Consider the following 14,653-nt stretch of genomic DNA (forward strand, 5'->3'; position numbering starts at 1 on the left):
CTATTCCCAGATGAATATTTTTATAAACTTATAATAATTTATTGAAGCAGAATAACATGAAAGAATTCATCCTTTTAATACTATGAAGTTCTTACTTTGAAGTAAGGGAACCATATCTAAATGAATGGGCTTCTGATAGAAGAGTGAAATATTCCTCAACAAGATTGCCCTATTGCAATATCAGGCTCAAATGTGAGTAATAGGATCTTAGTTATACAGATGTTCAGTGAAAAGTACAGCTATGTTATTCCTTGGACCCACATGTTTCTTCTCAGATGAATATAAAATTGCTGGAGATCAGCTGGACAGTAAATTAAATCTGTAGTTTTAACTTCATAAGCTGGGATTTGTATGAAAACATGCTCAAGGGGATGTCTTTTGTAACCATTTGATACTACATTTACTTAATAAAAATAAATCAGCTAGAATATTATTTCCTCTTATGGAAAAAAGTCTCCAAGATCCAACACTTTTCTTTAAAACATCTCCAGTGGGTGGTGTCTTCATGTGTGTCTTCTGTGACATCAATGGCTCCTTCCTCTTATGACAAGACTGTCAAAATAAAGGAACAGCTCTAGGGCCAAACATTGCTGAGGTTCTTCATTCGATCAGGGAATGAGAGATGACAGTAAAAAAGCTTGCCTGCCAACCCACCTTGATCCCTTTCTAACTCTCCCACTCTGAATTATGTCATGAGCATTCCTCATGGTTGATGCTCTTAGATGGAAAGGTCACCCGATACAGAAACTGTAAGAATAAAATGGGCATGGTGCATGCCTGTAATCCCAGCACTTGAGAAGCTGAGGAAGGAGCAATACTAATTTCAACCTGTAGAAGAAGTAGAACTTCTCTCTGAGGCAGTGTGGAATATTGATGAAGAGCTGGTGGACATTTTGTCCTAACTCTAGAAGATTCCAGGCAACAGAGCTCACTGGGTAGATAATAAGAGCACCTCTTCATCCCATATTTTATTTCATTAGAGTATTTCTAATTCTTTAAAAAATAAAAAAATCTGATGACTTAAAACAATGACACAGCTTATTAATAACATTTCATTAAAATATTAATATAGTGATATTATATCACTTAAAATCAGTCAACTTAAAGCAGTATCATTTTATCTGAAAATATTTTACAATAATTTTAAGATCCTCATTAATGTTTCCTCTTGCCTTAAGAGAAGCATGAGAATTTATTAACCATGAAAAATCTAGGAGAATAATATGTAGAATAATATGTCTTTAATAAAGGTGATGAAAAACTTACATTTTCTAAGATTAACAGTATTGTGTAATCTCATTTTATTTGCAAAGAAAACATAAGCTGATGCCATTTCTATTGTACATAAAATAAAGTCAGAGCACATTGCCAGCAGCCCCAACATCTAACAGCACAGAAAGCACTGGAGGTCAAGGCAGTAGCATCCACAAGGTGTCTAGACACATGCTGAAGGAAGCAGAATGTCTAGACTGCTTTGTAGCATGACAGCAGAACAATGGCTAGTGTAAGCGGTTTTAGATAATTATCATTAATTCCCTCATATGAAAGCATTTCTCTAAGGATCAAAGCACCAAGAAAAGCTAAACTCATGTAAATATAAACAAATATGGTTCAACCAATAGCTTGAGGAAGCTTGCATGCAGTCCGAAGCAACTACAAAGGCAGGGAAGTCAGTGTTGAGAAGCTCATGAGCGGCCATACATGTTTTCAGCAGTGTGTGCTGGTCTCAGAGACAATATCCCTCTTCAGGGATGGGGTGGAGGGTTGAAGGATGGATCTGGATGTAATGTATCTATGTGCTATGTTCTGACTGTTTTAGGGGAAAAATAAAAGAATGTCATCCCTTATAGGATAAAGAATAAAAAGCAAACATTATGTGTACAACACAGCTTCTTAAATTGTGATTCAGGACTTCAAATATGGTTGCATAACTGACTGTCATGAAAAATTTGGTAATACTAACAGGTTTCTGGATGTGCATTAAGAGTGAAAGGTATCATGAATCTGAGGTTTGTCTGGCAGAATCACTGAACCCTTGGGTCTGAACTTATAATGTGCACACCTTGTACAACATGCCTTCATATAACACAATGCCAAGAAAAATTGCCTGAAACACTCTGACCAAGAGTTGAGATATTTATATGTTATTGCAGTGCTTTTACTGTACATACAAATTTTTCTGCTCTTAAAAAGACATAATTGGGCCTGGAGAGATGGCTTAGTGGTTAAGCGCTTGCCTGTGAAGCCTAAGGACCCCGGTTCGAGGCTCGGTTCCCCAGGTCCCATGTTAGCCAGATGCACAAGGGGGCGCACGCGTCTGGAGTTCGTTTGCAGAGGCTGGAAGCCCTGGCGCGCCCATTCTCTCTCTCTTCCTCTATCTGTCTTTCTCTCTGTGTCTGTCACTCTCAAATAAATAAATAAATAATTTAAAAAAAAAGACATAATTGTTTAATTATAGGCAGAAAGACTAAAACTTTCAGACTATATTCCTCAACATGTATCAATTAATACATCTATGGATTCCATTGTGTTAGAATGTTGGATTACAAAAACTACTATTTGGGGCTGGAGAGAAAGTTTAGCAGTTCATACATTTGCCTGGGAAACCTAAGAACCCTAGTTTGATTCCCTAGGACCCACATAAGCCAGATGCACAAGGGGGCACGTGTGTGTAGAGTTCATTTGCAGTGGCTGGAGGCTCTGGAGTGCTCTCTCTCTCTTTGTCTCTGCCTCTTTCTCTATCAAATATATATATACATATATATATGTATACATATATCGACATATATATGTATATATATTTGATTATATATTAACTATATAATATATGTTAATATATATATATGATTTTAAAAAAATACTATTTGATGTCATATGTTCACTGTTATATAAGGATTCTAGCTCTGAATTTCTAGACTGGTGGCCATGGGACAGAGTAAGTGTCTATAGAGGTGAGGAAGCCATGAAAGGTCTATGAGGGGAAGCTTTGTTCGGGGATAAAAGAACACATGGGACATGAGAGTAGAGGTATTTCATAGTGAGAGAGAGAATGGGGTAGTGAGATGAGGGGAAGAAAACAAAGAAGCGAGAATACACTAAAACTAAGAATATATTAATAAGCCATATGGAAACCTATTCCTTGGTAAACCAATTAAAATGTAACTTAAAAACAGAACTGTTTGGATGAAGGCCCCCTAAATGAGTGGACAAAGCTGCTTCCAGAAGCCATAGGTTATTAATCATAAATTCCAGTGCCAGAGATGAGATGCCTCCCAATGTTGTTGGTCAGGGAGCCTACAGAGGTCCCAAAAAATAATAGAGCGTACTGCTATGGCTCTTGGATGCCTACCAACACCAGATGGTAAGTTCCTATTACTGAACATTTTAGTTATAGGGAACAGAGAATCTTAGCTGTAACCTAGCAGGAGGGTTCTTCACTACAGGCTAACCTTATATTTAGCAGAAGGTTTTTGCTATGCAAACTACTGTTGGAGAAAATCCATCAACAGTTCTATCAGCTATGGACCCTGTGTACTACACAAGTGACCTGCCAGGCAAGATATGGCCACTGGTACAACAGTGGCATAAATGTTATGGGAGTAACCAACTGCCTCCTTATTGGAGTTGAGTCTTGCTCTTCAGAAAGGGATTCATGTCTCCTGTTGAAAACCTGAGAAGGGGCCATAACTCGAGAGAGAGAGAGGACCTAAGGAGGAACCTACTACTGTGGCTATGTTAAATGGGCAACATGTCAAACTGCCTTTGAAATATGTATATTTATGTTTCCTGTAAAAAGTAGTGCTTGAATCCTTGATTACAAACATTTCTTACTACAATATGCAGAGGGTAATGCAAAGATACACAGCTGGCAAAATTGCCACAAATATATGACTACTTTGTACTATGTTCAAAGAGAACATAGAAATTATTCCCTGAAAGGCTCAGGAAACCTTGCAGAAGGTGAGTTAAGGAGAATATAAAAGTAGGAAGATGCAAAGCACTGTCTTCTGGATACAGTATTTACGGCTGTTACACACAGAGCAAACGTGCTGTGGTTTCCTCTACAAGATCTGAGTCTGTCAGTATTCCACCATCAACTGAGAAAGGGTTCATGAGACCTCACACCTCCCAGAGAAGCTAGTGGCAGCTGATGGTTGCTGAGAGAGAAGAAATGAGGCTCATCAGCTGTGTAATCATTGGTGAGTTGCTCATTCCACAGTAAGAAAACTTACAACCACGATATGCACAAAACCCTAATGTAACTCAAGGGTAAAAATTAAAAGTATGGCATTAAGATGGAGATTAATGGGAAAGAAGAAGAGCATAAGAGGAAGAGAAATAGCAAGTTAACTGGGGAAATACATATCAAAATACATCATATAAATATATGTTTGAGTTTTTGACTTGGATTTCATTGGAAAAAATAATTTAAAACTTTCATTTGGAATTAGGACAGAGTTGCTAACATTTACTGGGACATGGATTTTTGGCATTTCATACTAGGTGTATGTAAAGTGGATCTTTCATGATTAATGACTATAAAATCAAAATGCTGATCATCTTCGGAAAAATTACACCATTTGTTGGTAAACTTCTTCTATTTTGGCTGGAATACTTATTTGGAAATATATGACTCACCCTGACCTTTTAAACCTTCTCCAAACACATCAATGCTCATCTCACTAAAGAAACTTTGATGGGAAAGATGTGTAGGAAATCTGACTAAGGCAAAAGTTTATGAATTCCTGTTCGATTTTATTTAACAACATATTATTTCATTGTTTTTCTTTATAGAAAGTGGCAAGAATGTGATGAGATTTCAAACTGATATTTAGATAATACAAATAACACAACCAAAATCACAAAAGGAAGAGTTTTCTTCTAATTAAATAAGAAAAGGCAGAATCTATGTCTAATTAATATGATAATTAACCTTTCCAACTAAACCCCACACACTGAAACTATTCTTAATTCAAATACATGTTCTCCACAAAAAAAAAAAAAAAAATCTCATTCTACTTCTAATTTCTGTTTAGCAGGTGGAATGGATGGGATTCTGGCAGGAAAAATGTAACATTGAAAAGATATTAAAATAGTGTATTTAAATATTCAGATTCATATAAAATACACAAAGGAGGAAATTAAGTAAAAAAGAAGGCACAGACAGGTGTGGCAGCACACACCTTTAACCCCAGCACTAGGGAGCAGAGGTAGGAGGGTCGCTGTGAGTTCAAGGCCACCCTGAGACTATATAGTGAATTCCAGGTCAGGCTGGACTAGAATGAGATTCTACCTCAAAAAAACAAACAACAACAACAAAAAAAAAAAACAAAAAAAAAAAAAAACAAAAAAATCAGTTTCTAGCTAATGAATTCAGTGTCTGATTTGGAGGGAAAAAGAAGAAGCCAAGGTAGACTAAGTATTACTATTGAATACAATTCAAAACTATATTGCACAGATAGTAATACAGTTTACAAATTAGCTTTAAAAGACTGAGGAGATGTCTCGCCGGGTAAAGTACTTCCAATGCAAGCCAGGAACCTGAGCTCAGACCACCAGAACGCCTATTACACTGGGTGTGGTAGTGTGTCTGAATGCCCAGTGTGCCTTTGGTGAGAATCTCCGAAGCCTGGGAGCCCAACAGTCTACAGAGTATAATGGTAAACAACACAAGAAGCCCTGCCTTCGAACAAGGTAAAATGTGTGAAGGTTGTCATCTGACCACCACATACACTGGAACACACAAACATATGCACACACATATCACATACACATAAAAATTTTAAATAGACTGTATTTGTTGTAAATATTTCACCCCTTTTTTAGGCAGTGGCAAATTATCAATAAATGGTGAATAAAATCCAACATGATCTCTTCCCTTAGTTCCATACAGATTAAAGGTTAACAAAGCAACATTTTTTACTTGAAAAGGAAAATGTTAGCCTTATATGAGGGGCAGAGAGAGAGAGTCAGAATTATTACCAGAAACAAGTACATGTTTACTGTGTGCCTGCTATGTGTTAGACACTGCAGTTTGGAAAACCAAATATGGACTTTAAAGAGGAAATTCTGATTAGCGTAAGCATGAATTACAATGTGTTCCTTTATGTTAATCATTAATGAAAAGCCTATACAAGAAGTAGAGGAACACCTGGCATTATGCTCTTTTATGAGCAACAAAGCTTCTCATTGCTTTCAGGACTTGGGCTCTAATTTTATTTTTAAACACAAGTTCATGCTGTAGTGAAGAAAATAGAAGGGCCACATGAGTTCCCAGGCCCATTGATATGGAGACCCTGTAAAGTGCTGTTATTACTCAAAACTCACTTAAGCTGGTTTTGAATTCCCTGTAAAGTCAACTAATGAGAAAACAGAACAAAGGAAGTGACATCTTACTAGTCTGCTACTTAATTAAAATTTGTGATTCATTTTCAGCTCTGGTCTCCTTAGGAAATGCATTGTTTAGGGAGACCAAAGTGTTTTCCTATAAATTTAGACAATAAGTTATTCCTTAAAATGTTTACCAGCCTTGTAAAGAAGGTATTCACTTAATGAATTAAAACCCTAGCTTTTCATTTCATGGAAACTCAGCTAGTAAGAAGAAAGAAGTAAAACATTCCGTACTGAAGAAGCTATACTAACTATGAAAACAAACACTGCTGAGGGAACCACGTCTGTTAGTGAGCCAAGTCAGTAATATACCCAGTTTTAACAGAAGGCCAGCTTTGTACCACACTTTGCCAGAGTATCCAGACCTCACAAGATGAAGAGCTACAAAGACATCGCTTCATGGCAATGTTCATGATCAGTACAAACATGGCACTGACCTTACTTCCAGCCTGCAGTCACACGATATATTGGGTCAGGTCAGTAAAATCTGAAAGAAAAAGAAGAAAATCACCAGTAAATATAATCTGCTGGGCAATTCAATTTTGCTCTTCCTCATAAGGAAGGTCAAGTCAGATGTTAAATGACTCATGTCATAAAATACCCTGACTAAAACACATCCATTCACAACATAAAAGAGTTTATGTAGTAATGTTTTAAACTTGAATTTTTTGCATATACAATTATATGGTATGTGTGCATGTGTGTGTGTGTGTGTGTGTGTGTGTGTGTGTGTGTGTGTGTATGTGCATGCACATGTATATGCATGTGGAGGTCAGAGGTTTGACTTCAGGTATTTTCTTAAGTCATGCTCCACTTTAGTTACTGAGGCAAAGCCTTCTCACTTGAGGCCAGAACTCATTAACTCCTCCAGTCTAGCTAGCCAGCTTGTCCTGGGTATCCTCCATCTCCACCTTCAGAGTTGACAGGTGGAACTCTCAAGCTGCTGGAGTTTTCATGGTTAGTAGGAGCCTAAACACAGATCCTCATACTTGCTTATCAATTTCTTTATGGGCTGATCTATAGCCCCAACTCTAAGCTTAAAATTTTTATGTATGCCATTTTGAAACACTAAGAAATGACAAAAATTAGGTTCTAGTTTTACTTTTAGTAGTTTTTATATTTAAAGAATTCTTATACATATATTGTAAAACACCAACATTCTCTTTGTAATATATTACCATTTCTATTGAAAACTGCTGAGTTATAAACAGTAAGATCAATTCATTTGGATCCTATTTCATACTATCTATCCCATCTAACTCATGCTGAGCCCTAATTCCCAAGGTGATGGCACTGGAGGTGACTCTGTCCTCCTTTATAAAAGAGAAACTCAGGTATGTAAAAACTGGGACTAATGCCCTTATGAAAGTTAGAACATAGAACGTGCCTTCACTTTTTCTGGCATGTAAGAACAGCAAAATTGCGGCCATCTAAAAAGAAGCAAGCTTTCCTACAACACTGAACTGATGGCTTTGGACTGCCCAGCATCCAGAGTTTGGTAAATAAGGTCTCTTATTTACAAGCCATCCATCTATGCATGTTTGCTATCACAGCACAAACCAACTAGACAGATATTTAATCAGATTTAATACCCAAGTAGACTGCAGATTTTTAGTCTAGTGTTATCCATCAGTCTAAAGTTAGTCAAGGCCAAATAAGAAAATACCATTGGCAATCTATCAAGATTCTCTGTAGGTCCCTTGGGCTTAAGCTTTGCCATTAAAATATGCTGTGAAATAAATAATGTGGAAAACCACAATGTCAAGTGGAGCTACAAAGGAGATAAATCAAAACAATCTATGGTGGAAACAAGTCTGTCTTTTGAACAGACAAGAAATGGCACATGGAGATTCTTGCCTTGGAATATTCTATGTCAGAGTTTCCAATTAAAAGAAAAGAAAAACAAGTTAGTTTTAGATGTGTTTAAATTAGATGCTTGAATGGTAGCCTCTGTTCTTCAATTTGTTTGGATATAAAATATAAAAGGCAAAACTGCAAAAATCAAGCATAACATTGCTTCCTCTCATTATTTAAAGACTGAGTAGATTCTAAGAGATACACATCCTAGTACTAAGTAATTTGGAGTTGTAAGAATAAAATAAAAATAATTTATGTTCAATTCATATACATTATTTTTTCAAAGACTATTTAAGCTGTTAGGATGCAAATATTGTATTGATGAAATGCAAGTGTGATTTTTAACTTTTCAAAAATATTATTTATGTATGTAGTTATTTATGAGACACAGAGATCAAAAGAGATATAGAGAGAATGGGCACACCAAGGCATCTTGTTGCTGCAAACAAAATCCAGAGGCATGTGCCACTTTGTATATCTATCTTCATGTGTGCTGGGAAGTTGAATTCAGGTCAGCAGGCTATGTAAGCACCTTTAATTGTTAAGCCATTTCTCTAGCTTTGATTTATAACTATTAGCCTAACAATGTCATGAAAATAAATAACTGTGGTATGAAGATGCCACATGCTAATAAATTTTGAAGTACTCTGTTAGCAACAAGTTCTTGGGTTTTTAACCCATACACTTAATATATATTATATTTATATTTATATATAGTAACACATGAACACTAGGTGAGAAAACAGAGAACAACCATCAGGCACTGCTTCCATGTGCGACTTAATCTGCTGATTAGCAATTATTAGCCTCTAAGTAAAAAAAGGCATTGAAAACGAGGTTTTAATTCACATCCAACCATTCACTAGAAAATAGAATGACAACTTGTACAGTGTTGTGAATGAAGCTGATGCTAGAGAACTGCACTTTTAAAATAGTGAAAATGGAAAACCTTACGTTGCATATATTTTGACATGATAAAAAATGTGATCCTGTTACCAGAGGATCTTGTGTGATGCTGAGTACATTAACCTGTTCATTAATTGTTGAATAAAGATTGAGAGAGGAATCCCAAGGTGAAATAGACATTCAACTCAAGTGGTTTCAGGGAAGTTGGGTTCACTTGTTTTATGGAACCAGGGAAATTCTACATGGAACAGTTCATTTGTTTGTGGGAACAATTTGTCACTTGACTGGATGCACTTCTACTGAGAGAGCTCTTTGGGATGCTAACTTTCAGATATCCTTAACACTTTTTAAAATTGATTAAATTGTATCTTTTTAACATAAAGTCCCAAATATATACATTGAATTAGGTACTATATTTAAAATAATATAAATATTATTATTATATTTAAAATAATATAGATATTATTTAAAATAATTTAAAATAATATAGATATTATTTTAAATATATACTTTAATATTAAAAACAGGACTCTTTTGAAATTTTTCAAATTTTCAAAGTTCAAGAGATGTGTTACATTATTTTTATACATTTCATATAGTCAGCAAGGTACTCCAACTTGATGTGTCAAATTATCCCCTCACTTATACCACCACTTCCATTCACATTTTCCCAATATTGCTTGTTTTCTTTTCAAGACTACATGAATATAATACATATTCAAACTGTTAATATTATGTTAGCTATGCAGACCTCATATGTGAACACACAAGCTTTGTAAGGTGTCCCCCACACAGAAGAGTATAGAGAGACTATACCAAACAGTGACTGTGTTAGTATAGTTTTACTTTTTATTGAGTTGAAAATTCCTCTTTAGGTGAGAACAACAACATTTTTATAGAATATCCATAACTATGGAAGTAAAGGACCTGTAAAATGAAAATATTAAAACACTGAAGAGGGACAATGAAGAAGACACAAGAAGATGGAAAGAACTTCCATGCTTATCAACTAGAAGAATTAATATCATGAAAATAGCCATCCTACCAAAAGCAATCTAAAGATTCAATGCAATTAAAGTCACAATTCCAACACCATTCTTTGATTTTAAAGAGAAAATATTCTCAAAAATTATATGGGCCTTCGGAGCTTTGTATATTGCCTTTATTATGTTAAGATATGAACCAACCATGCCAATTTTTTCCAATGTTTTGATCATAAAGTGATGTATCTTGTCAAAGGCCTTTTCTTCATCTATCGAAATGATCATATGGTTTTTATGCTTATACAAAGCGCTGAAGGCCCAAATAATACTTAATGGAGAGAGACTGGAGGAATTCCCATTAAGATCAGGAACAAGACATGGTTGTCCTCTCTCACCTCTGCTTTTCAATATAGTACTGGAAGTCCTAGCTCAAGTAATAAGACAGAAGAAGAAAATAAAAGGGATACAATTTGGAAAGGAAGAAGTTGTTAGCTGTATTTGCTGATGACATGATTGTATATGCAAGACACCCAAGAGAGTCCATCCCAAAACTCCTGAAGGTGATTAACTCCTATAGCAAAGTAGCAGGATACAAAATCAATGCACAAAAATCAGTAGCATTTCTATATGAAAATGACAAAGATACAGAGAAAGTAATAAGGGACATAGTCCCATTTTCAATAGCAACAACAACAAAAATATCTTGGAATAGCGTTAACGAAGGAAGTGAAAGATCTATACAACGAAAACATAAAAACTCTCAAAAAAGAAATTGAGGAGGACTTGAGAAAATGGAAAGACCTCCCATGCTTCTGGATAGGTAGAATTAACATTGTGAAGATGACAATCCTACCAAAGGCAATATATACATTTAATGAAATTCCAATTAAAATCCCTACAGTGTTCTTCACAGAGATAGAAAAAATGATCTCAAATTTCATATGGAAAGGCAGAATGCCTCGCATATCCAAACATATCCTCAGCAAAAGAAATACCTCTGGTGGCATCACCATACCTGATCTAAAGCTATATTAAAAAGCCATAGTAATAAAAACACCATGGTACAGGCATAAAAACAGGAGTATAGACCTTGAGGACCCAGACTTTGGATCAAGCAACTGTAGCTACTTGATATTCAACAATGGTCCTAACAATATAAGCTGGAAAAAAGACAGCATCTTCAACAAATGGTGCTGGAAAAACTGGATAACCACATGCAGGAAACTGAATCCAAACATTTCACCATGCACTACACTCAAATCCAAATGGATCAAAGACCTCAGTATAAGACTAGAAACTTGAATACTACTGGAAGAAACTTTAGGAAGTACTTTCCATGATATAGGAATGGCAAAAGACTTCCTGAACAAAACACCAGTAGCTCCCGATCTTAAACAGTCACTCAACCAATGGGATCACATGAAGCTGAAGAGTTTCTTTACAGACAAGCATACAATAAGCAAAGCCAGTAGATTACCCACAAAATGGGAGAAAATATTTGTGGGCTATCCAACTGATAGAGGTCTAATCTCTAGAACCTACAGAGAAGTCAAAAATCTAAACAGTAAGAAGTCAAATACCCCACTCAAAATACGGGACAAAGAGCTGAACAGGCAGTTCACAGAGGAAGAAACACAAATGGCAAACACACACTTAAGAAAATGCTCATCATCCCTAATCATCAGAGAAATGCAAATTAAAACAACTATGAGATTACGCCTTATGCCAATAAGGATAGCAAACATCAAAAAATCAAATGAAAATAAATGCTGGTGAGGATGTGGAGAAGTAGGAACACTCATCCACTGTTGGTGGGAATGTAGAATGGTACAACCACTTTGGAAAGCAATATGGAGACTCCTGAAAAAGCTGACTATAGAGATACCAACAGACCAAGTTATTCCTTTATTGGGCATCTACCCTAAAACCTTCAAATCACAGGCCAGAGAGATTTGCTCAACCATGTTTGTAGCAGCTCAATTCGTAACAGCTAAGATCTGGAATCAATCTAGATGTCAATTGCTAGAAGAATGGATAACTAAGATGCAGTATATGTACACAATGGAATTTTATATAGCAGTAAGAAAAAAATGACACAAAGAAATTTGAGGAAAAATGGTTGAACATGCAACAGATCATTCTCAATGAACTTATCCAATCACAGAACAAAAGTCACCACATAGTCTCACTCAACTACAGCACCTAACCTGTTGCCTCATGTACTCAGCAATCATCTCATGGACTAGACACTAGGATGGATGGGGAGAGAAGGGATGGCATAGAAGGGGTGGGAAACACTAATCTAGACCCAAATGGCAATGGTACCATAAAATTCTACTTCCTAAAAGGCAGACCATATGGCTGAACCTTCACCAGGCCCTTACAGGAAACATCTGAACCACAAGACACTGGAGAGTGTAGGATCAAGTCTAACCTAAATCTTCTACATCTTCCCTTCCTTCCTCTCTCTCTCTCTGTCTCTCTCCTCTCTGACTCTTGTATATTAGTTATTTTTTTCCTCATTTTCTTAGTGGGCACTGACCTGTAACTCCCAGTACCTGCATGGAGCTACCATCCACAATGAGCTTTTGATCAGAGAAACCTACAAGGTTTCCTAAAAGAATGACAGATTTCTGTCAGAGTACTTGATGACCCACCAAAGGTTAGTGGTAAGACCCTATTGCTGAAGATACCATATGCAGCTGACATGTAAAATGGAACAGCATGGCTGGAAGCTAGGAGAGAGTCAGTCCCAAACAGTCAGCGTATCTAGTGCCATAAGGTGCTACATGGGCGACTGGGGGAAATGACCAATATCTGTCCAAGCAACTCATGGTCTAACCTACTTAGCAGCAAATAACCTGTTGTGATGCCCAAACAAGTGAAATAGTGGTACATAGTCATGGTGGGGAACCGATTGCTCTTGATTTGGCTAACTGATCCCCTCAGTGGTACAGGACCCATAGCTGGAGCTGGGAAACTAGTCAGAACCATATCCAAACATAAGCCCACTCTCCAATATCAAGCTACCATCAATCATGGGCTACAAGAGGGCCTACACCTATTAATCTCTCTATAAAAAAAAGTAAGGGTTATCTCATTTGTCCTGGTGCTAACTTACTCTCCATTGGAGAATCTGATTCTCTTTTTCAGACAGATGCAGATCCTAAGGAGAGAGCTACCCCATCATACCTCAAAAGGGCCCCGGCTGAAACTAAGGGAAATTAGCAAAACAAGCAAGGGTGCTCTTTTCCTGATGAACCAGATACCAGCTCAAGGGGGAAGGAGACCAACACAGAGAAAAATCAACTCCTACCTAATCAAAGAGCCAGAGAATCAGAGGCCCCCAACACCTCATCACTGAAGCAGACCAAAAATGAACCCATCATGGCTCAGGGAAATTTTGCAGAAGAGGGGGCAGAAAGAATGTCAGAGCCACATGTTGGGTCAGGATATGCAGAGACATTTATCGTACCAATAACTGAGGGCTAACTCCACAATGCACGACCCATATACGTCAACAAGGAGGGGCCAATGGGAAGGAGGTAGGTCACAGAGGAGCCTAATAATGAATAATGATAACTGCCTGTATTTGCTGAATAGAAAACTAATAAAAAATTTTTTTTTAAATTATATGGAATCACAAAAATAGTTGGGTAGCCAAAAATGTCCTCATCAAAAATACAACTGCTTGTTGATATTAGCATAGCTGACTTCAAGACATACTACAAAGCCATAGTAATAAAAATCCTATAGTATTGTCACAAAATAGACATAGATTGAAATGTAATGGGAGGGGTGGGGTAAGGAGAAGAGTGGGAGAGGGGGGATAGGATAGAATGGAATGGAATAGAAAAACTAGAATAGAAGAAATGAAGAGAAGGATAGGATAGGATAAGATAAGATAGGATAGGATAGGATGGGATGGGATGGGATGGGATGGGATGGGATGGGATGGGATAGGATAGGATAGGATAGGATAGGATAGGATAGGATAGGATAGGATAGGATAGGATAGGATAGGATAGATAGGATAGGATAGGATCAGACGGGATGGGATGGGATGGGATGGGATGGGATGGGATGGGATGGGATGGGATAGGATGGGATGGGATAGGATAGGATAGGATAGGATAGGATAGGATAGGATAGGATAGGATAGGATAGGATAGGATAGGATAGGATAGGATAGGATAGGATAGGAAAGGGTAGATAGGACAACCAGGTGAGAATTCATGTAACAACAGCCACGTGAACTTTGACAAAGGGGTCAGAAACATACATTGGAAAAGCTAACATTTCCAACAATGTGCTAGAAAATTTGGGTAACTACACATAGAAGAGTGAACCTGGACCCACTCCCTTCACTCTTCACAAAAATCAACTCCAAATAAATCAAGAACCTCAATATAAGAACCGAAACTATGAAAAGACTACAGGAAAGAACACGGAGACTACTCCTAGATACATGCATATGTAAAGACTTTCTGAACAAGACTCCAGTAGCTCAGTGAATT

The 14,653-nt window shown here is 36.9% G+C and overlaps 1 protein-coding gene across 16 annotated transcripts in view; it reads right to left on the reverse strand.

Annotated features, from left to right (window-relative positions):
• The window catches only part of Map2 (microtubule associated protein 2), a 285,977-nt gene that overhangs the window by 203,467 nt on the left and 67,857 nt on the right, over positions 1-14,653 (reverse strand). For all 16 annotated transcript variants that reach the window (XM_045147517.1, XM_045147533.1, XM_045147531.1 and 13 more), the window contains exon 2: positions 6,828-6,877. The gene's annotated coding sequence lies outside the window, so the exon portion shown is untranslated. The remainder of the gene's footprint in view (positions 1-6,827; positions 6,878-14,653) is intronic.

The sequence above is a fragment of the Jaculus jaculus genome, chromosome 4 (genome assembly GCF_020740685.1).
Source record: "Jaculus jaculus isolate mJacJac1 chromosome 4, mJacJac1.mat.Y.cur, whole genome shotgun sequence".
Classification (NCBI taxonomy): domain Eukaryota; kingdom Metazoa; phylum Chordata; class Mammalia; order Rodentia; family Dipodidae; genus Jaculus; species Jaculus jaculus.